The following is a 25,931-nucleotide window of genomic DNA, read 5'->3' as shown; positions in this document are numbered from 1 at the left end:
GTGCATATGCACAGCTGTTGCTGTTAAAGAAATGGGCAGCTATGGACCTTCCCTACACCTGTACTGCACATCCTGAGCTGTTTTCCCTACTGTCTTTCCCTCTTTGTGCCCCTTTTTCACCACTTTCCTATCTCCCCATTTTCTTTTCTTTCAAAGAAATGAGTGCAGGGGTTAGAGGGAGTAAGCACTTTTAAGCAGTAGTTAGCGTGTTTGCATGACTATGCGCTTAGCTAAGCATTGCTAAGCATTGCGCAAACCCATGCAAACCTGCTTACAACTGCTTAAAAGTGCCTTAGTCACTCTGTTTGTGAGGGCCCTTGTTCTACTCAGCAGCAAAATAAAACATCTCTGTCAGTCTCGAACACGGGACTTTGTACACACTACACTGCATGATGTACCACTAAGCCATGGTAGATATACAAGTTAGTGCTGAAATAAATATATCATGCATCAGAGTGACTGAATGTAAAGGAAAAATAGGAATGCCATAACACACAGCTTGATCTGTGGATCTTTACCAGCAGTTGTTGTGGAATTGCATTACATGACTGTGATAAGAGAAGCAACCATTCTAGCAGGAAATAATGCTACAGCAGCACTTTACAACCCCCACACAGTATAATAGCAGGACAAACACTGGCATATCTGATTAGGGCAGAGGCCATACCTCCCAACTGTGCCTAATTTTCAGGGATGTTCCTGATTTTGAAACAAATTTTAGCTGTGTCCCTCTGAATCCCTCTGAAAAGTGCTGACATTGGCCAGAAAGGTGGCAAATTACACTTAATGAATAATGACAATAAGTAAGAGGTAGACACTGCTTGTACTTCAGAAAAGGTGTATTAATCCATATGCTCTGGTTCTCTCAAAGTCTCAACTTAATGGCACTAATATTTTAAAGGTGTACCTCACTTTTCCCTACTTTTCCCTGAGTCTGTTCAAATATGTACCTGGGTGTTTGAGAGGCCAGGCAGAGGCAGAAACACACAGGCATATCAGCTTTTCTGCTGTTACACACTGTGCAAATAGCTTTGGAAGGAGTTCCAGAAGGGTTTACTATCAAAATGCCGATGTGCAATTGCATGGCTATGAAGTATTCGAACAACATATGTTCGAATACTTCATAGTTCGGCAGGTGATGTGAGCAAACGTTATCATTGTGAATGGACTGTGCATTCGCAATTATAATGTTCGCTCATGTAAGGGGATCGCGGTACAGTGCGGTTAGGGAAATACATCCCTTTCCTCACTGTAGTGCGATATTGGAGTTAGAATATTAAGTTAAGGGGGTGCAGCCCCCCACAGTGGGGTGCAGGGGGGTTTGCACCCCTTCATAAATGTGAGTGCAGGCTAGTTAGGTAGGGAATTAAGGGAAGGGTGGGAGTGTTGCTAATTGTCAAAAATGTCGCGAGCGACATTTTCAACAATTAACAGCTATTTTCGACATTAGGTGCATATGGAAATGTTTATTTCCGATGTTTAAATTAGAAGTTCCATACACTTTTTTTTTTTTATTTTTGAATTTTTGATAGTAAACCGTTCCAGAAGCATACCCTTATGTAGGAGTACAACACTGAAATACCAAAGGATGTAGCCATGTACTGGTAGCAACCAACTGTAACAATGCCATTGTTCCAGTGCTGAAAAGACCGGTGTGGTGCACAGACAAAGAATAACAGGCTAACCTCTGGCTACCATGTGGATAGGTCCACAGTTGGGAGATACGCAGACAGACCACTTGCCTTGATAAACTAACAGGTACACAGCAACCCTTTAAGTCCAGCAAGATAAAATTCACGCAATAATACATAATGTTGTCTGTACTTCTGCACCCTACCCAAATGTAGAATATACCTGTGTGTTCAGGGTCTACCAAGGATGTAGGTAGGCATAATCAGTACTGAAATTTGTCCAGTTTTCTTGAGCAGCCTGTGCTAATATCAACACTAAAAAAGCACAAACTGTTCAGAAGTGAGTAAATTAATATTCACAGTATAGCAGTTCACAAACAATTCATGTGCCAAAGGAATACATCTCAATAACTAGTTTTGTATGGCAGTTAATTGTGCAATTAGAAAAGAAAGCACATACTCCCATGTATCTTGGGTTAGTATTTTGAGGGGTGAGTACAATTCTACACTGACAAGTGTGTACTGGAAACAGCAACATTCAGGTCTGAGTACAACATTTAAATCACTGGCTACACCCCTGCCTTCAGATATAAGAACTATCCCAACCTTCTGCCTTAAACAACAATGTCCACAGCAAACAAGCATGATCCCCGTCTTGGAAAGCTAGCCATGCCTATCTGAGTTAGCAATTGATAGCATTGGGGTGCTATGAAAGTTATTACTGCAATTACCACACAGCAGGCTGCATGCAATTAGCAAATGGTGGCCACCAATTGGTGCAGAGGCCATCACATGCACATGTGCAAATACCTATAAAAGCAGGCTGTAATTGCTGTCAACAAACTCAATCACTCTATTGCAGAGACTGACAGAGAGAGAGAGACAGACAGAGAGAAAGAGAGAGACAGTGAAAAGCAAAAGGAAAAAGAAAAAAAAATAATACCAACTCATACAAAGGAAAGGTATGTAACAGATATGTATTTACTGGCATGTAGTAGATGTTTATGAAGAGTACTCTACATAATGTGAACCATTCATATGTGGCAGCAATACGTATCTATGCACAAATGTCCTGCTTAATTACTGCCATGGACAATTCAGTGTGTATCTGTGGGCAGTGGGACATAACTGTGAAATGTGTAGCTCAGCATTAAATGTCAAACATCTGATCCATGTTATCTGTGTTCTGTACAGTAGTATGGCCAATGGCAGTTTGGGGGATTAGCCCAAACATTTATATAAACATGGATGTGACAGAGTAACACATGCATGATAGTCATATAAAAGTGTAGCTTAGCATTGGCAACTGCTGTACCAGGCTAGTATGCTAATCTAGCATTTGGAGCTATATATACCCCCTCTAATGTTACTGTGTTTTTACATGTGACACCTGTTCAAGTTGCAGCAAGGCTCAACAGTTCAGCTGTGAGGTCTAGGGACTTACAACAGTGTGGACCTTGTGTGTGTATGGCACACACATATGGAGAGATATATATGTGTCATATATATTAACATCTGTATATGTGCATAGAGCAAGGGACATATTGCAACTGTTTGTGAAGGGTGGACATATATATGTTGGTGAAGGCTGTTATGTGCATATTTGTATGTAGGTTTTAGTGTGTGACAAACAAGACAACATACAGTGCTGGTATATGACATGTGGTGGTTAAACACTGTGGGTGTTTTGTTCAGTTTGCAATGTTGCAGCTATTGAGGCCTGCTAAAGCTACCTGGGCTGTGAACACTTTCAATGCATTTCTCACAAGACTGTGCAATATTATTACATTACTGTACACCTCACATCCTTTGTATAATTGATATTCCCACCATAAAAGGTGGACTGTATATGTGCCTATATGCATATGTATATGTACACCAATGGATGTGTATATGTATGCATATATGTATATATATATATATATATATATATATATATATATATATAAAAATAAATATATATATATATATATATATATATATATATATATACACACACACACACACACACACACACACACACACACACACACACACACACAGACACAAAGAGAGTCATATATACTCATGCACACCCACATCTACTTGTTGCAATAGATTCTATGTAAAGTTGACTGAGTGTGATGGTCAATGTGTTGGTGAATATGTCAAAGATGTGTATTTGTGGGATAGCTTAGTGGGAAACTGTTTCTTTCATGGTATTATGGATCCTTGCTTTGATCCCAGCAAAAGCTGTGCATGCTGTTGCTAGGCAGATAAAGCACTATGGCATACAGTCTGATGTAATCCCTTGGTGTTAACTGGGGTGTGTCATTGGAGGCTAAAGCACTACATGTATGCTTATTGATTGGTACTGATGTTGAATCCAAATCCTGTATGTACTGTAGTACTACTTGAAGCCCTGGGCCTAAGCAGCAAAGTATGGTGTATGTCAACATTGCTTGGAACCACTGTTTTGTGTGGTCCCTGTAGTCATCAGAGATTACATTCCTCAAGCTTAAGATTTTGTAAGTACTGACACACAGTACTGTATGGTACACACATAAAGCTTATCTGGGTTGCCATACCTTTGTGTCTTGTAATTATGTCTGATGTGTATGTTGGTATGCTTGTAACATGTCCTCTGTCATATGTGTGTTACAACATATAACTGCATATCTAGCAACATTTATAGTTTACTACAGCAGTATGGCACCTATATTCACAACTGTGCACATATTTTGGCCACGGGTTTGCCATCAACAAGTTGTGTGGTATAATATACTGTAACTGGACCTTACAAACATTGCAATGGATGACATATTTCTTTATGCATTGGCTTGATCTATATCTGCTGTGGCTAAGTGGTGCATTGTGTTGCATACAGTGTACCAGGTACTCTTATATAATCTTATATAGTGATTTTATTTTGTTGCTGTGCAGAACATGGTTTATTATATAGAGCATGCCAGGCACTTTCAAGCAGTTGTGGGTTGAGCACTGATAAGTGGTAGTGAAAGTGTTTAATCTCAGTCAGCTAATAGGTTGCTATATATGGCAGTTCAGTGATATCTATACTGCATAATGTTAAATGTGCCATATGACTTGCTCATACATATCTTTTCTTTATGTCTTCCAGGGATCATGGCACACCATAGAAATCCTAGCTACAGTAGTGCTAAAGATGAGATTCTTACCAGCTGTATGATTCAGCACTACAGCCTACTATTCTCCAGAACCAGCCAAGACCAGCAGGAGCGTATGGCAATGTGGCAAGATGTTGCCCAGAGGCTAAACGTGGTAGGCCTGCATAACCGGACATATTATCAGGTATGCCACCACTGCAGTGATCTACTTAGACATGTCTGTCAGCATGCTTCTGATGTACGGAGACAACAGCTTGCAACAGGTGGTGGGGTTAACATCCATTTCCCCCTCACCAGAGTGGAGGAGCTGATCCTGAGCCTGGTGGCACCTGCCCAACAAGAACAGCAGCAGACATTTACCATGATTGAGGTTGGAGCCACCCATCAAGAACACATGGAACATGCAGGTAACATGGCATATCTGTAGACTACTGTTACCTCTATTGGTAGATCATGCATATGTGAGATGTGTACTGTGTAGTTAGAAGATGTGGAGTCTGTTGTTGTGCAATACTGATCATTTGGAACATAATCTGTAGGCCTGTGAATGTAAACTGTTCTACTGTAAGATTGCAAACCCACAATAGCAATACCACAGTTGTCGCCACTGACAAACTGTCTCATATCTATGTAGGTCCCTCTGGTGTGACAGCAAGGCAGCGGACAGATGCTGATGAGTGTGTTCTACATTTATTATTGCAAATAAAAAGTGCATGTCATAGTTAAGGTGTAGGCCATGTACACATGTAACACACCTACCCATAATGCATGCTGTGCATGTTTGCTTGAGACCATGCACATCTCACTAATGTGTTTAGCTGCCTCAAACACATGCAATACACAGACCATCTCAAACAAATGTGGATACACTGTAGTGACCATTGGATAGGCAGAGTCGATACAGAACATGCACATAACATACACAACTATGTCATACACAGAACATGTTAACATGCTACACATTTAGGATTCACATACAGACCTCTGCAAAGTCACACTACAGTATCCTAGATGTCATCTACACAGCACCCAAAATATACCTGAGGGGTAGAGGCCTATCATGGGGCAGTGAAACACTCTGCAACACACAACACATTCATGTTAGGGAATGCTCCTTATTGGTCTTCTTACAAACCCATGTAACAACTGGTTGTGAAATGGTGAATGTAGACATGGTAGTGCAGTTCCAGTAGAGCATGATAGGTGCTGGTTTGGGACACATTTGTAGCCTTGAGTGGCCACATGATGCTTCATGATGATGGCTTATGGTACTACACCCCATCCAGTTATTGTAACCACAGTACTACACATAGCTTTCATTGCTATACACCTTAATGTTGTGTGTTTGCAAACATATGCACCTGTAAACAATATGCATACCAATCACCATTTGCAAAACTGACACATATATGTCTTGTGATGCTATTAAGTGGCTAGGTTATATGACACACATTGGGTATGTGTGATGTTTAAATTTGCAGTTGTGTTTTAGCATGCCATGTCATGGATGACACTGGCATGTCCACAATATGATCTACACTCACCATAACTACTGTACATTGGGTATGTGGACCAATGGTATTTCATCAGTTATACATGCAACACTGATCTTGTGTGTATACACATCATGCATGATCTAAAACTGTGTCCACAATTATTTGCTAAAGACGCAGAGGCTCTAATCAGAATTGGATATCTATGTGACACACAGATACACATCCAGCCATGGTATGTAGACCTGTGAGTGATGGTGCACAGTACATTACAGAGTTTTGAATACTTGCACAGCAATGTTCTGTCCATGTATGCATTGCGTTCCAGGGGGCAGCCACTCACTGAACAACAAAACACATGCATCAAAGCCATGTATACTGTTAGTAACAAGGACTGTCTACACTTGCACTGCATGCTGTTGAGCAACACATGTCCTGCATGCTGACATGTGTGATATGACTGTTTTGCTTGTGATACTGTACACCACCATCAACTGCTATTGAGTATGTTCTGAAATTGCTGGTGGTGGTGGTGTGTGTGTGTGTGTGTGTGTGTGTGTGTGTGTGTGTGTGTGTGTGTGTGTGTGTCTGTCTGCTTTAGTGAGGAGTGTATGTGTGTGTGTGCATGTGTGCATGTGCATGTGTGCATGTGCATGTGCATGTGTGCATGTGGTCTGACATCATGTACAGGTCTTAAAGTGTGTTTCCTGTTTTCCTCTCACAGGTGCTGAGATGGGGCTGGTTCAGTGCAGCAGGGAACCTAATGTCACTGATACAGATAGTGATAATGAGGATAGGTGTGTTGAGGCACAGGCAGGTTTGTCAGGGTCTGTTGTTGGGTCACCAATTGACAGTACACAAGTCTACACCCCATCCATGCACACAGTCATACTGCCTGTACGTCCATCATCGCCAATGCCTTCAGCAGAAGGACAGTGTACAGTCGGCATTGGCCAGGATAGTGTGGTATCTATCACACATGCATCAGGACACAGCAGCCATAGCCAGATGTCTGGAACTGTACCACATAGGCCGATGCCCGGGGGTTCTCATCAGAGCACTGCTGATCATCATGCCCCTGGCAGACGTGCCACAACTTTTACAAACCACATGCATGTTCCAGGCTGTCATGGAGGCACAGGCACGTATGGAGTGGTGCACCAGACAGGGACTAAGGGCACAGAGGGCTCATAATACCTCTGTAAATGACAGTATCTGTGACCTAGCAGATGCCATACGTAATTACACTGAGGTCATTGATAATAGTTGGGGTGAGACATTAGATATCCTCCACAATGTCATGTCCATGTGTCAGGACAGTGCGGGATGGTTGAGATGTTGACGTGGACATATGCCAGCAAAATCATCAGCTGGCAGTCGCCGTGGACGTCCAAAAACATCATAGCCGCTCCCATAGTGCCAGTACCAGCCCCAGCAATGTTGGGGGGCTGTCCATAGACTGTCCTAGAAGACCACATGCACATGGCTCTGCCAGTCCCAGCAGGGACCTGGATCCAGTGGACATATGTCAACCGTTGAGGATAGTACCCAGTGTGGATTAGTACCTGATACTGTCTGTAGCAGCCCTGCCAGGCACAGGTCCCATATCCATGGCCAGAGACAGTGATCTGTAAAGCCTGCCAGGTACAGTCTGTAGCTGTTCCACAAATCCCCGTATATGGCAGCCACATGGTGGAACTGTGTGCATGCAGACACACACACATAAACCAGACACCTAGGGCAAACTTATACCCACACACATTACATCCACATTGGCCCATAACAGTACCCTTGACCCTCACACACACACTCACACACATGTCGATTGTATGGCTCAATGTAGGACTCTGGCAAACCAGCAACGCACCCTGTGCATATGATGAAACCTATGCCACCTCCTGTTATCTGTAACATTGATGCAGGAACAGGCTAACATGGTGCTGATGCACAGGGTGACTTTATTACAGTATAGCAATGTTTTAATGTGTAGCATGTTGTCAGAAGTAAAGTGTAATTATATCCTTGAAGGTGTAGCTGAGCAGGCATGATGCATTAAAGCTATAATTATCAATGTAGTATCATTTACACCAGTGTTTATTCCAATTGTGTATTGTCTGCCCATGTGCCACTTGGCTGATGTGTGTAGTTTTGTCAGCATGTGTTATAGAGTAGACAGTAAGTGTGGGATGTGTGCAGCACAGATTTGCAGGTGTACATTTTTGAACATGGTTGAGGTGCACTGTCTGGATGTACGTGCATATTGGACACATGGGCAGGGTGACATGCCCTGTATTAGACAGTGTTAACACTCCATAGTTCCTATTGGTGGCCAGTATGCATTGTACTACACACATTTTGGAACGTGAGTACATGTGTGTGTATGACACGGTTTGACACTGTGCTGTAGGTGATACTGTTGTTACTATCTGTCATTGGTTTGCATTCTGGTAGTATACATAACCTCAACAGCCTGCCCATAAACAATTGTTAGATGATGTAGTAAAGTGTAATTATATCCTTGAAGGTGTAGCTGAGCAGGCATGATGCATTAAAGCTATAATTATCAATGTAGTATCGTTTACACCAGTGTTTATTCCAATTGTGTATTGTCTGCCCATGTGCCACTTGGCTGATGTGTGTAGTTTTGTCAACATGTGTTATAGAGTAGACAGTAAGTGTGGGATGTGTGCTGACTGACACACAGATGTAGGACACACAGTAACATTTACAGCCTTCAAGTACTATTCTATGCCAGTAACAAGTGGTATTCACCTGCAATCAGTCCTGGGACCACTCCTGTTTGACATATAGCTTTCTTAGGTACAAGCAAACACTGTAGGGATATGTCTGGCCACATTTGGCAATGCATACTGTGGGCTATAATGCATTCTACAGATGACACACACATCCTCCAAAAGGGTATCATACAGACAGATACCTGGTGTCAAACACATGCTGTAAAGCTGTAAGCCAAATAAAGTATAGTCATCCACTTTTACAAAGCATAGTATTCCCCAGAGTACCACATAGGTAGAGCCCCCAAAATGTGGAACAGGTACTGATGCATAGATAGAGCCATATGTTAAGTCATCTCTCCTTTGATAATCACATTTCCAAATTGTTTTGGAAATCCCTCTGTGGATCACATAAGCAATAAGGGGTCTGCATGCATATCCACAAAGTTTGTTGCACACCTATAATAAATAGCCATCTTTGACTGACTTTGCTGCTTTTGAGCAGATTTCAAATATACCTTAGGCATAAACCCTCACTCACACTATTCAATAGAAACCATAATGAGTGTATGTGAAACGGATGACGTAGGCCAGGGATCACTGCAGTGGCTAGGCTTGTCACAAGCATACAGATGTGACCAAAGATCTGGAAAGCGGCAACACACTCTGGGAAAGATGACAGATGTGTTCATGGAGAAAGCAGGGTTCCCACCTATGAAATAATTGAGGTCACATGTATGTATATGTATTTGCCACACAGCTACCTGACATGTGTAATGCACATACTGTTGTCATTGTGATATGTCATACAGTAGTAAAAGCAAAACCCATGACACATTAACCAACAGTGTCACACACACACACAGAGTCACCAAGTGCAGGATTCAAACCCCTACCTTACAATATTACAGCAGTACACATTTACACAATGCACTATATACATTACTGGGAGTTCTTCTTTCCACAGGTATATTTGTAGGATGGTGACATCATCAAACATGACAAAGATGAGTATACCACTTTTAAGGTGTTTCAGTAGTCTCCAAAAAGATTGCTCTTCTCCAAAGGGACACACACACTCTCATACAGCTGGCAAGTGCAGGATTCAAATCCCTACCTAACTATTTTAGCAATATGCATTTACATGACACACTATACACCTTATTGGGAGCTCTCTTTTCCACAGGTATATTTGTAGGATGGTGACATCATCAGACTTGACAAAGATGAGTATACCACTTTTAAGGTGTTTCAGTAGTCTTCAAAAAGGGTGCTCCTCTCCAAGGAGATACACACACACTCGCATACAGTTGGCAAATGCAGGATTCAAACCCCTCCATGATACTAGAGCAGTACGCATTTACACAATGTGCTATATACATTACTAAGAGCACTCCTTTCCACAGGTATATTTGTAGGATGGTGACATCATCAGACTTGACAAAGTGGGTGACATTAGGTGGGCTACATAGAAGGAATTTCTAAACACCTTGGCAATGTGATCATCAAAGGAGTTTACTATCTACCTGGGTCCCCAGGTCCATAATTACATTCTCCGTACATATTGGATTACCACCTATGTGGTAATTTGTAGGCACTTTGTTTTATCCAAAGGAGATGACTATGCATTTTTTGGCATTCTGCTTGAGGGCTTTGTTTTGACATCAGGTATCTGTCTCTGTAAGACCCTTCTGGAGGATGTCTTTGTCAGCCATAGAGTTGATTATGGACCACAGTTAGCAGTCATCTGCAAACTTGGTCAGCCATACTCCTCCCCTGCTTGCCTGTACATCTGAGCACTATCTACAGAACAGGTGGGGTCCCAGGACCAAGACCTGTGGGATGCCACTTGTGACTGGTTTAGAGTCAGACATGGCACCCGCAGCTCTGTCCATGTGTGTTTGATCTCTAAGCCAGTTGGCCACCCATCCTGTGACATAGGGGTTAATGTTCAAGCTGGTAAGCTTGTCCATGATGCCAGAGTGGGGAATGGTGTCAAAGGCCTTAGTGAGGTCCAGGTGGGCTGTGTGAACTACTTTCATCTCCATCTAGGTCCTTGGTAACTGTTTCAAAGAAGTCAACTAGGTTTATGAGGCAGGATCTGCCTTTAACAAAGCCAAATTGGGTAGAGTCCAGTGTATGGAGGTTCCCAATGTCTCTGTTTATGGGTTCCATGATAATTTGCTCCATAGCTTTGCAGACCAGGCTGAGTAGGCCTATAGGCCAATAGTTTCCAGGTTCTGTTGTGGCACCACCTTTGTAAAGCTGGATGATTGTTGCTGTATGCCATTCTTTGGGTACATAGCCTGTGGTATGGTTGAGTCTGGACAGTGAATGAAGGTGAGGGTGTAGTTCCTTTTGGGGCTGGTGTAAGACACAGCCTGTGACACCATCCAGTCCCATTGATGCTGTGTTCTTAGCTTTGGAGAGGGCTGTTTTTACCTGCATGTCCATGAAGTCTGGGGTTCTGCATTCTTTTGGGATGGACACAGGCCCTTTTGGGGGTGAGGAGAGGTGAAGTTTGCACTGAACATGTCCGCCAGGATGTGGGCAATGTCAGTTGGTTCAGTGTATTTTTTTGCCATTTTGCAGTAGCTGACAGCATATTTGAGAGTTGCCACCTAAATGTTTGGTATAGCTAACAGAGGCTTTGTGGTTGCTATTCTTAGATTCCTTAGCAATTCGTCTTTAGAAACTGGCCTTGGATTATTTTATGTGCGATCATTGCTTCTTCCTAATAATGATCAGTGATGCATTTCCTTTTGTGAAGTTTGCTTTATCATGTGTTAGTTTCCTCCTTCTGTTGTATAGCTTATTTATGGGCAATGACCACCAGATTGGTTTCTTCTTTTTGGAGGAGTGCGTCTTGGTTTTATTTGGGATGTCTCGATCCATGCAACCCTGTAGATGCTCATAGAATGCACTTGTAAATGATTCTGAAGATTGTATAGCATTATCCTATAGCAAAGGGGCTTTGGAACATTCCACTTTGGTTTGAGAAGTGTGAAGTTTGCTTTTGAAAATTTCTTCACAGTGGTTTCCTTGACTGGGGGGGAGATCGGGATATGGATGTCCAATGTGATTACTTTATGGTCTTATATTACCAGTGAGGGGTTTATCTCTGGTGTGGAACACTGGTACCCCATGTTGGTGATGATCAGGTCCAGTATGTTGTCACCTCTAGTGGGCGTGGTGACCAGCTGTTCCAGGGCGTTTGAGTTTTTAAACTCTAGGAAGCATTGGGCAAAGAACGTTCTACACAAGTAATTCTCCCAGTCAGTGTTTGGGTAGTTATAATCTCCTCATATAATGGTGTTTGGTAGGACTTTTATATTTTCCAGTGTTCTCAGGAATACTGAGTGAGGTTCCCGAGACAAGGTAGGTGATCTGTAGCAGGCTACAATCTGATAAGCAGCTTTGCCCAATGTTAGTTGCACTTGCATGGGCTCCAAGGCCTCATGCTGTGCCACTAACCTGAAGGTGTGGGCATCCATAAGGTAAATGGATACACCCCTTCCTTTTGTATTTCACTCTGGGTTTTGGGGCCGAAGATCAGAGGGATTGTGAGTGTTTTAAGTGGAGCATGTCCAACAGCTCTGTGTTTGACATAGCTTTGTATGTTAGGCAGAAATCACCTCTGAGTAGGCGATATTTGGGAGAGTACAGCTGGAGAATTTTGAGACGGTCTGTGTATGGCATGTATTTCAGGCCACTAATCCTCTTTGTGAGGTATTTCTGCAGGCTTTCCAGTTGTTGTAGATGTCTTGTGAGGTACATAGCAAAAGGGGCTTTGTACTCTATTATGGATCTAGTGAGTGATGAGTAGAGGGGAACAATGTCTTCTTCTATTCTGCATGAGACACCTTTTGTGATAAGGTGTGCCATGTAGAAGGATTTCCTGACTACTGTGGGGATGTGATTATCACAAGTGTGTCCACTGTCCACCTGTGACCCAAGGTCTCTTATCACACTTTCAGTGTTAAGTATAATACCACCTAGGTTGTAGTTCATGGCAATTTATACCTAGTTTAGTGGGTTTATCTATAATTCCAGAGCGGGGGATGGTGTTGAAAGCATTGGCAAGATCTACATAGGCTGTGTGAACCACCTTACCCTTGTCTATGGTTCTGGTGACTGCTTCAATGACATCTATCAGGTTTAGGAGACATGATCTGCCTTTCACAAACCCAACATGTTTGTGGTCCAGAGTTTAGAGATTACCAATGTCTTTTTTTATAAGTTATATGATGATACATTCCATGGCCTTGCAGAGCAGGCTCATCAGGCTTATGGGGCGCTAGTTCCTCGGGTCCATGGTGGCTCCCCCCTTGTGTAGTGGGATAACCATCACTGTGCGCCATTCAGCCGGCACAAAGCCTGAGGTGAGGCTATGACTGAACATGGTACATAAGTGTGGTGCCTGTTTGTTCTGTAGTTTGTGTAGAACACAGCCTAGGATGTTATCTGGTCCCATGGATGCTGTTTTCCTGGCTTTGGAGAGTGTTTTTTACCTGTGCAGCCGTGATGACAGCAACTTTGCAGTCTTCCATTATAGAGAGGTGCTCTTTCAGGGTTGAGAGGGGGTTAAAGTTAGCACTGATCCTATCTGCCAGGATATTGGCAATATCAGTTGGGTCTATTTAGTGCCATTGTGCTGTAACTCAAAGCAGATCTGAGTATTGCCATTGAGATTCTTGACATAGCTGTAGAATGCTTTGTGGTTGTCTTTAGAATCAGTGTCAATTTTGTTTTCATAACTAGCTTTGGAGGAATTTATCAGAGATCACAGCTTCTTACTGATGTTGACCATGGAGCTCCTCCATTCATGGGATTTTACCCTCTTTTGCAACAGTTTCTTCCTTCTGTTGTGCAGTTTGTTTATGGCAGGGGAACACCAGATTGGCTTCCTTTTCTTGGAGAATAGTGTCTTGGTTCTGTTTGGGATAGCATGATGCATGCAGTCATGTATGTGCTTATAAAGTGCAATTGTGAAGGATTCAGTAGTCGTAACTGTATTGTCCATCTGCATGGGTGTCCTGCAGTTCAGCACTTCTGTCTTAAGAAGCATGAAGTTGGCTTTGGAGACATTTTTAACATGGTTTCCTTAATGGGGGTATGGGTCCAGAATGTGGATATGTAGGGTAATTAGCTTATGGTCAGATGGGACCAATGAGGCACTGACTTCAGGTGTGGAACACCGGTCACGCAGGACAAACCAAACCCCGTAACCAACACAAATAACCAGAAAGTGAGTTAAATGCTACTCATTGCCAGAAGTCTCAGCCTCCAGATGCACATACTCGAGGCACTTTTCATTATGGAGAATATTGATATCTGTGCAGTAACAGAAACCTAATTCAATGCTCCAGACAGCACACCAGCACTACCAGGATACTACTCATTTCATACCTTCCAGCATCAGAACCTGAATAATAGCACATAGGGTGAGGATGTATCCATATTCATCAAGGATACCTACACCTCTCTCTACATGCTCTCTACAGGATATGTACCCATAGAATGTTGCACAGCAACGTTCTTCACACTCCCCAGGGGTGGGGCCACAAAAACCCCTTGGCATTCATGCTCTATGATCCTGATTAGTGTGTTCTGCAAGGCAATGGAGCCAATCATAATGGAAGTCAGCAATACAGAGATTGGGAACCTTCACACAGTTGAGCATACCCAGTTTGGCTTCGTCAAATGCAGACCACACCTCCTGAACTGGGAGGATTTCTTTGACAGTTACCCAGACTACAGATGATTGAAATAAGCTCAACACAGCCTACCTATACCTCGCTAAGGCCTTTGACACCATTCCCCAGTCAGGTATTATAGATGAACTCACCAACCTGGCCATGAATCCATACATCACAAGATGGATTGCAAACTGGCTCACAGCTATATCTCACACATTAAGAGTTGCTGGCTACATGTCAGAATCTACACCGGTAATGACTGGTGTCCCCAGGGTTCAGTCCTGGGGTCCCTCCTATTTGGTATAGACTTTTCAAATGTACATGCCAACACAGGAGGGTTGTGGTTGACTAAGTTTGCTGGGAACTGTAAAGTGTTTGCCATAATAGATTCCCCGGAAGACAGACATATTCTCCAGAAGGGACTCTATGAAACATATGTGTGGTGTTAGAATCATGGCCTCAAGCTCACTATGGAGGAATGCATAGTGATCATCTTTGTTGAAAACAAAATACCCACAAACTAAGACATAGGTGTTACCCCTTTAAAAATGACAAGGTGATAAGGGATCTGGGAACACAAGTAGATAGTCATCATTCCTTTGCCAACCATGTTGCCAAAGTGATTGGGAGATCCTATGTGGCCCACCTAATCAACAAAGGGTTTGCATCAGGATCCAAAGAGGTAGTGTTGGCACTCTACTCTTACGTCATCAGACCCATCATTTAGTACAGTGCACCATTTTGGATGTACTCAACTTAGCATATCCAGCAGCTGTAAAGACCACATAGGTATCTCACCAAGAGGATTACTGGCCTCAAACAGCTGTGTTATGCAACATGACTGGTAAAACTAAATCTGTTCTTCGTTGCGTACCGCCTACTCAGAGGCACACTCTGCCTAACATACAGAGCCATGTCAAACACATAACTGTTGAACATGCTCCATCTACAGATAACAACATTGAGTCGCCCTACACATTCCAGGGATATGAACCTCATCACACTGATGAATACAACATGCTGGTGGGACAGAGTACCATCCCAGACACTTGCCTTACTGTGGAACAGAGTCCCAATGTACATCAGACAGAACCCCTCACTGACACTCTTCAAATGGAACCTTGATGAGTCGATGGGAAACAGACAATTCATGCCAGGCATCACATCAGCAGCCTCACTAGAAAGGGGCTTAAGGTACTAACTATTAGTACTAGGCCTTGGGAGACTACCCAATGGTGTGGTGAAAGATGCACAACTTGCGTAGGCTGATATATGCCTTCGTGGAGATAGTTTACTACATACCTATGAACCTATGTGACAGGTACATGTCTACACATAGTAGATGTGTACTTCATTGTACAGTCATGTTGTACAGTAGGCACATGGACCACATACACTGTATTGCTTACAGATACTGGTGGCTGTTATGTACAGTGGGAGGGATGTGCACCTCATGTCTTTTGTGCCATTGGGATGTGTGCTGGGTGGGAGAGTCCTGGATGGCTCCCTGTCATGGTCACCCTCTTACACACATCTCTGCCCATCCATTTTTGGCTTATTATACTGTGTCCCCCCTACACATATATATATATATATATATATATATATCTATATATATATATATATATATATATATATATGGGTTCATATGAATCCATCGACAGTTCAAAACATCGATGGCGAAACAGCAACAGCGAAAACACCAACAGTTCAAAAGCACAACACCGCATACACTCCACACCAGTACAACAACAATTAACAAACAAAACAAATCCCCACTCCAAAACCCACACACACCACACTAGCAAACCAAAATACTAACAAACCAACACTAAACCTTACATACACAACTATCGACAGCCCTAACCCAAACCCTAATCCTAAGGTCCGTCACTATCGCACACTCACCTAACCCGCGCCCTAACCCTAACTCACTTAACCCACCCCTAACCCAAAACCTATCACTACTACACACGTACCTAACCCGAGCCCTAACCCTAACTCACTTAACCCACCCCTAACCCAAAAACTATCACTATTACACACGTACCTAACCCGAGCCCTAACCCTAACTCACTTAACCCACCCCTAACCCAAAAACTATCACTACTACACACGTACCTAACCCGAGCCCTAACCCTAACTCACTTAACCCACCCCTATCCCCACAGACCGACAACATCGCACACTTACCTTACTCGCACCCTAACGTCCGTCACTACCGCATAAATACACATCCTTTCCCCATTTCGATGTTCTCAGCGTCGGTGTTTTCCTCCGTCGGTCTTCTCGCTGTCGATCTTTTGCCGTCGATGTTTTGAACTGTCGATGGATTTATATATATATATATATATATATATATATATATATATATATATATATATATATATATGTACATAGGTAGGTAATAGGCTTTCTGCCTGAAGGCATATATTAGTATAGCCAGAGTGTGCAGCTATCACCACCCATGGAGTTAGTTCCCCAGGCCTCTGTGTAGTAGAGCTGATGAAGTGATACATGGTGTGACAGCTCAGTTTCACATACATTCATCAAGGCTCCTCTGGAAGAGTGTGAGTGAGGGACTCGGCTTAATGTCGGTTGGGAACCTGTTCCAAAGCAAGGGAAGTCTGTGAGTTAGTAATGTATCCCTCCAACATGTTCTATTTAATGTTGTGATGATGATATCCGTAGAGCATGTGGTACAGTGAGCTTGGGTTTACTTCAGATAGCACATGTACATCAGTTCTGCATTGGCCATGGACCTGTCTGTTGGGCAGAGATCTTCTGAGTAGACAGTATGCAACAGTACAGATTGAGTTAAATTCAGTCTTGTTGCATGGGGCAACTGTTTGAGGCCAGTAATCCTCTTGTTGAGGTACTTCAGTGGTCTTTCCAGCTGCTGAAGGTGCCTAGTCAGATTCATCGCAAGTGTGTTGTGGTACTCTCTGATGGGTCTGATGACTGATGAGTAGATGGAACCTCCTTTGACCTACATGCAAAGACCTTGGCAGTTTGTGGGAACTCATAGCATGATTTTCTAACCACTTTGTGAATGTGATTCTGGAAATAGGGATGACTATCCACATGTGTCCCTAGATCCCTTATTATCACCTCCATATTTAGGGTGTTGGCACCTATGTGGTATTTTTATGACTGTAGCTTGAGGCCATAATTTTGACACCACATCTGTCTGTCTGAGACCCTTTTTAAGGATGTCACTGTTGTCCCAAACATCGATTATGACAACTTTTTTGCCTTCATCCACAAACTTTGCTAAACATAGCCCTTGTGTGTTTGACTGTATTTCTGGAAAGTATACACCAGACAGGAGGGGTCCCAGGACTGATCCATGGGGGGCAGCAGTTGTTACCAGCTTGAACAGGAGAGAACAATTCTTACCTTATGGGATCTATCTGTGCCCCAGTTGGCAATCCATCAGATGACATAAATATTTATGCACAGGTTGTTGATTTTGTGGATACGACATGTGTCTGGGATGTTGGAAAAGGGCTTTTCAAGGTCTATGTGGGACGTGTGTAGCTCATTTCATTGATGTATGTCCTGGGTGACTGCCTTGAAAATAGTCTAGCAGGTTTGGGAACCATGATCTGCCCCTGACCAAACCAAAATGGGTAGGGTTAGGTGTTTATAGGCTCCCAATAGCTCTGTTTGAGTTCCATCATGATGGACTCCATGGCCTTGCAAATCAGGCTTAATAGGCTTATAAGACAATAGTTCCCATGGTCTGTTGTGCACCAACACTTGTGGAGTGTGCCAAACGTTGCTGTAACCCATTCAACAGTTTCATATCCTGTACAGAGGGTGAGTCTCAACAGACTGTTCAGGTGCAGGGTCTGTTTGTTTTGGAGTTCACATATGACACAGTTAGGGAAACCATGTCATCCCATAGACGCCGTGTTTTTAGGTTTGGAAAGAGCTGTTTAACCATTGTATATGTGATTTCCGGGTTTTCACAATCTCCAGGTATGATAATGGGCCCTTTTGTCAGTGAGAGGGGGGTAAATATGTATGAACCTGTCTGACAAGATGTTGGCAATGTCAGTCATGTACATGTATTCATTTACAGTTTGCAATGATTCAGAACATATATGAGTTTACATTGATGTTTATGACATAGCGAAAGAAAGCTTCATGGTTCTCTATGGACTTTTTGACAATATTTTTGCCAGAACATGGATTGGATAATGTTAGGAGTGCTCATTGTTTATTGATGATACTGATCGGAGATTTATTGATCTTCTTTGAATTTTCACTTTCTTTGAACAACTTAAGTACTTGTAGTACATAGTTTGATTATGACAGAAGTCCAATACATTATTTGGGTCTGTTTTCATATAACTGTGTGGGCAAGGCAGGATTGGTGAATAGTGACAAGTTTCTGGGGTAAGAACTGCAACTGCCAGATATGTGTGGCCCACTGCTGTACTCAGACTTGGCCTAAGTGTGTGAGCATGCCCAGTATGACCTTTCAGTATGTAGTTGACTGACATTTGCTTCATTTATTTGTGTGTGAGCATGCACAGTATGACCTTTCAGTATGTTGCTGACTGAAATTTGCTAAATTTGTTTGTGTGTGTGAGCATGCCCAGTATGGACATATATACTATATGTGTGTGAAAAATCAAGTTAGTTTTTACTTCAGGGCTTACCTTTGTGTTGTACATCGACAGGAAGCACACTGGGCCTGCAGGGCTTCCATGAGTCAACATTTCTACATACAGGGGGGGGGGGCAGCTATTAGTTGTACATTTCTACCCGGGGGGCACACCTGATTGTTACTGTGGGTGTACATAGGATGAGGGGTTCACCTGACACTTATGCACATTTGCCAGGCCTACACTGCTATGTCAGGTACTCCATTTCAGTCTGTACTGTTGCCTATCGTACTGGCTTGAGGCATACTACTGTACTACAGATCTTAGCTTCCAATTTCACGTATGTTAGTTGGTGACTTCATAGCCTACCCAACCCATATCACACTGCCTGGCCTGCTGTTATCTGTCTGTATAGGCCTGGAGGGAAGTTACTCATTTGCCTCTTCAGAGGGCATGATACAGCATTTTTTTGTGTTTGTGTTAGTCTAAAATTGTCCTGCTGTGTCTGTGCCAGTGAAATGCTGTCATGGCTTAGTGGTTCAGTACTGTGACTATAGTGCACAGTATCCTGTGTTCAAGCCCTGTCACTGCTTTTTATTTTCCTGCTGGGCAGACCAGACTGCTTAAGGAACAGTAAAGCAGGTGTGAGCATGTTTACCTGACTTTGCTCTACTTTGCCCAGCATTGCCCGACTTTGCACAACATTGCCCAACATTGCTCAACATTGCCCGACATTGCGCTACTTAGTGCGGTGTGCGGCTCTGCGCAATTGTGTTTAAATATGCTAAATAGTGGTAAAATGTGCTTAGCACTGCTTTATATTGCTTAAAATAGAGCAATCATGCCTCAGGTGGTGCTGCAGGGCTGCTTATGTCAGATGCACATAGTACACTCCCTATACATGTTTGAAAACATGTAGCATCAAGTTAGGCATCCCTTTTATTGTATGTGCGAGTAAGAGAGAGGTGTCATTTCCAGGGTTCCTACTGAGTCAGTGTATGTGCTATGCGTTGCCTCTTTGCCAAGGCCAAGGCATACTGGGCACGCCTCCTTCTACCTACTGGGGCAGGCTCAGATTGCTCCTCCTCTGAGTCACACTGTGCCTGTGCAGGCCTTGGCAATGGTGGGGGGCTGTTTGGCCCTGCCCCATGCTGTTCCTGCTGCAGCTGTTTTCGCAGGATCATATTGTGTAGCATGGCACATACCATGAAAGATATAATAAAAAAATAGTTGTAAGCTTTTGTCCCTAGTAGTATGGTACAGAACATTACAAAACTCAGCTATTTAAACAACCAACGGTGGGAGATACTTCCCTAGTTAATGAACAATTGTAATTTAAAGGCACAGACATGCATTATATGAATCAAGCAGTGAGATGTCAACATTAAAATATTTTAACACCAATAATCAAAACAATAAACTAAAAAATGGCTAAAAATTGACTGTGGCACAGATAAACCAAAAAATAATAATCTATTCCCTATAGAAATGAGTCTATTTTCTAAAAAAATGTCTATACTCTATGAAGCATTACCACACAAGAATTGCTCTTAGGTTCAAAGCACTAGTAATAGAAATAAAATCATTGAGACCAGGCTTATCAATTGCATTGAGGTACAACTGCCATAGCATTTCTTTGCATTCTATCCAAATACCCAAGAGGCCAGCTCTAGGATTCTTAGGTACTTGTTCCAAAATAAAAAATAAATTTTTTTGTGTGTTATACAAGCAGTCTTATGCTTTTACAAGGCATTATTCTTGTTTTTTGTTTTTAACATCGTAAAGATGTTTATACATTCTTCTACAGAGGGAACATTCAGTTTTGCCAACATAAAAGGCAAAGTAGGCATCACAAAATGCTAAATAAATGATTCCTGATGTATTGCAATTATAACTTTGCTTAATCTGATGAACAAAGTTGATGGTCGGTAAATCAGTAACATTTTCCTCATGTATAAAACTGCATTGCTGACAAGCTCTGCACTTTCTAGAACCTAGGAGGCCACCATGGGTATGAAATAACATTTTAATGTGCTCTATTGTCTTTCTTTAATGTTGCTACTCTTAAAAGTAAAATGATGCACATCACCTACAACCTCCTCGATTGTTTATTCAGCCCCCAGCCAGTTAGTCCTAACTAAATTTATAATAATACCACTGTGATGACCCATGACTGGACAGGTAATCAAGGAGCCTGAATTCTCACCACTGGCACCATTATATAATTCCAGAGTTTCCAGAGTGGCAGATGGTGTCAAAAGCCTTGGCAAGATCTAGATAGGCTGTGTGAACCACCTTACCCTTGTCTATGGCTTTGGTGACTGCTTCAAAGAAGTCTATCAGGTTTGGGAGACATGCTTTGCCTTTTACAAACCTGAACTGGGTGGGGTCCAGAGTTTAGAGATTGCCAATATCTTTGTTTATAAGTTCCATGATGATATGTTCCATGGCCTTGCAGTCCAGGCTTGTTAGGCTAATGGGGCGGTAGTTCCCGGGGTCCAGGGTGGCTCCCCCTTTGTGGAGTGGGATAATTGTTGCTGTGCACCATTCAGTGGGCACAAAGCCTGAGGTAAGGCTATGATTGATCATGGTGTTTAGGCGGGGTGCCAGTTCATTATGTAGTTCATGTAGAACGCAGCCTGGGATATTGTCAGGTCCCATGGATGATGTGTTCTTGGCTTTGGAGAGTGTGGTTTTTACCTGTGCAGCCATGATTACAGGAACTTTGCATTCTTCCAGTATAGAGAGGGGCCATTTAGGGGTGAGAGGGGAGTAAAGTTAGCACTGAACCTATCTGGCAGGTTGTTGGCAATATCGGTTGGTTCTGTATATTTAGTGCCATCGTGCTGTAACTCAGGGCAGATCTGAGGGTTGCCATTTTCAACACACATGTCTGTACAAACAAGTTTGATAAACACATAACATACAGCTCTAATGCAGCTGTAAAACAAGCATCTTACCAAATCATTTCGATATTCACCAGTGACATATAATTATTTACAAAATTCCAGATAGCTAAGCTTGCAGTATCAGCTTTCATGACAACCACTATCCTGGGAATGCCTAAAATTATATTCCAAAAAAAAATGTCTTTTCCCTCTTTCCATTATTGCCACTAGTAGTTCCTTTAAGATTGTTAGGCATCCCGTTACCCAAAATGGGAAGAAATTTAGAACACCTTCACCTCAAAATTTCTTGATGGACATCTTCTAATAAATAGTCTGGGTAGCCTCTTTCACAGAACACAGACTTTAAATTCTCCATTTCAATAGCCAAGTCACCATTGCCCGAAATCAATCTAGCTACTCGGACCATTTTCCCCTTGACTAAACTACCTGTGAGGGTGGCACTTGTCAAAGTATAAAAAAACTATTGGAATATGTGGGATTTCAATAAAGACCAGACTTAAAGTTGTTACATGAGCAATCCTTTTCCAACAGAATGTCTAAGTAGTTGATCTTGTCAAAATAAAAACTATAAGTGAACGACAAGAGAGTGGTACTGTTGTTCAAATAATCAATAAACTCCTTTCAACTTCACTGTCTTTCCAGATGACACAAATATCATCAAGATATTTAAAACAGGCAGCACATTTGTTGGCAAAGGCACAGGTCAAAATGTAATTCTTTTCTCAGTAGCACATAACAATATGAGTATGTATGGGAGCACACGCAGCTCCCATTGCTATACTACTTTTCTGTTTGTAATACCCCCTTCAAAAAAGACAAAATTATTGCTCAAAACAAGGTCCGTGAATCATAGAGACCTTACCATTATCAAAAGTGCTCTGGGTACATACAAAATCTTGAAACCACTCTAATCCCACCTCATGTGGTATACAAGAAAACAAATCTTTTATGTCAATCGTATCTAATTCTTCATAAAAAAATTCTTGCTTAATGTTACCTCTGCACAACTACAGAACACTGTCATAAATCCTTGTCAGTGCCAAAAGTGTAATAAACAAATTAGACCAAGTAAGCAGTTTCCTCACCATCCATTCAACATATATAGTCGCTGTCAGCAGACACTGGCTCAGAATTGACCACCCCAATATCAGTCACTTCTTCCCTGATTATAAATCCATATTCAGTGTCAGAGTAGACTCTGGCAAGGAGGTAGTACCTTGCTAAATGTACAAATCAAAACTCAACATTTCACTCATAATCCAGTCCAGGTCTCCATCTACTGTCCATCTACTCATGGCCTAAACTGGCTACTTACAAAGCTACTCTCCAAATACTTCAAGCACCCTTACATTGCCATAGCATCCTTACCTCTAGTATCTGCAATTCTGAAAATAATAATCTCAAATTTTGATATAGTTTCCAACATCACTCTAAGTGAGTAACTTCTCACTCATGGGGCCTTCAGCGTAAACATACTAGGCTCCACCATGCATGATATACTGCTTAGCAAATCGCTCCAGAGAATCAAATAACATATTTGACCTAACACACTTTCTAACCAGTACTATATACTAGACCTTCCTAGTATCATCTATTTAATCACCCACTCTTCTTCATTCAGTGACCACATTTCTTGCTAAGAATATTCCTTTTTATCTTTCATTCATTATATATGCAGTTTATGATAATCTTTCATTCTGAGATATGATACTTCTCAAATAACTTTATAAAAGTCTAGATGTTCCATACCTTAAGAACTAGGAATCAAAACCAAGTGAAAAGTGTGCTCCCATCAATAAATAACATGGGAAATCATTTGGACCGAATTCCCAGTAGGATATGTACCAGCATTCTAATGCATTTCAAAATCTGATCATAATTTGACCTTGTATAAGTGTAATTACTTGTATTGTTCTGTTTTTTTCTCTTTTCTTTCCTTCTTGCTTTCTCTCTATATGTGTACATTATACCTACCTAATTGTCAGATGCCCAGAATGGTGACTGGCTAAAGACTGAACTGATAATATTAACAGCCTTAGTAGTGATCCAAATAAGTCAATGGGATCTGTGTTACCTGATATTTCAGAACAGTGGGGATCTGAAACTTGGCCTTTAACACATTGCGGTCTGACCTCAGAGTTTATATATATATATATATATATATATATATATATATATATATATATATATATATATATATATAGATATATATATATATATATATATTTGTAGGTTATGTTGTGGTTTTTAATATTTCTGGCTCAGTCTTCAGCCATTCAACATTCTGGCCATTTGACAGTCAGACAGGGATCTATAGATAATATATATATATATATATATATATATATATATATATATATATATATATATATATATATACAGATGGATCTACCTTAGTAGATCGACAAGTTAAAAAAGTGAAAATGAATTCACCGACGCCAGAAGATCGCAAATCACTTCACCGACACCAGAAGATCGACAGTGCACAAACACGACATCGCATACACCCGACACATCATACCAACAAACAAAACAAATCCCCTATCCAAAACCCACACACACAACACAAGCACACCAAAATCCTTACAAACGAACATTAACCCATACATACACAACTATCTACAACCCTAACCCAAACCCTTACCCTAAGGTCCGTCACTATCGCACACTCACCTAACCCGCGCCCTAACCCTAACTCACTTATCCCACCCCTACCCCTACAGACCACCAACATTGCACACTTACCTTACTCGCACCCTTACCTAACCCGTGCCCTAACCCTAACTCACTTATCCCACCCCTACCCCTACAGACCACCAACATCGCACACTTACCTTACTCGCACCCTTACCTAACCCGCGCCCTAACCCTAACTCACTTATCCCACCCCTACCCCTACACACCGTCAACATCGCACACTTACCTTACTCGCACCCTATCGTCCGTCACTACCGGATACTTACACATCCTTTCCCCATCGCAGTGTTCTCAGCGTCGGTGTCTTCCTCTGTCGGTCTTCTGCCTTGTCGATCTTCTGGCGTCGGTGAAGTGATTTGCGATCTTCTGGTGTCGGTGAATTCGTTTTTGCTTTTTTAACTTGTCGATCTACTAAGGTAGATCCATACAGATATATGTCAGATCATCAAGTTCGAGTTTTCAGAAACTTGAAATTCATATGGATGAGACCATATGATCAAGTTTCCAAAAACTCGGACATCAAAAAAAAAAACACAAAACTCTACCTTTTTTTACATTTATGCAGGGGTATCCTGCACCCCCCATAGCCCTCCACACCCTCTGCAAATTATATATACCGACTCCAGGATCACACTACAGTGAAGAAAAGGGTACGTTTCCCGACCCTCGCTGTACTGCAATCGCCATTCAAAAGCTTTATGTTTTCAAAAACTCAGTCATATGGATTCGACCATATAAATTTCAAGTTAATGAAAACTCGTTAGGGATCCATATATACGATCCATATATATAGGTCTAACTCCTCGCTCACCAAATTAACAGCCTGAAATTAAACTTTGAGCAAGAATAAACTGTTGTTCATGAAATACATGGATGTGATATCTCTACTAAACTCTGGAAATATGACTGAAAGCTGGATGGTAACAAGCAAGTTAACCATCTGGAAGCTATTAATTTTTCATATTCTGGCAGACATACTGGTTTTAATGACATTTCAGATGATGATTTCACCCATTTAAGACTAGT

The sequence above is a fragment of the Protopterus annectens genome, chromosome 10.part0 (assembly GCF_019279795.1).
Source record: "Protopterus annectens isolate FY-2018-M chromosome 10.part0, PAN1.0, whole genome shotgun sequence".
Lineage (NCBI taxonomy): Eukaryota > Metazoa > Chordata > Ceratodontiformes > Protopteridae > Protopterus > Protopterus annectens.
Note: the sequence above shows the minus strand (reverse complement) of the source record.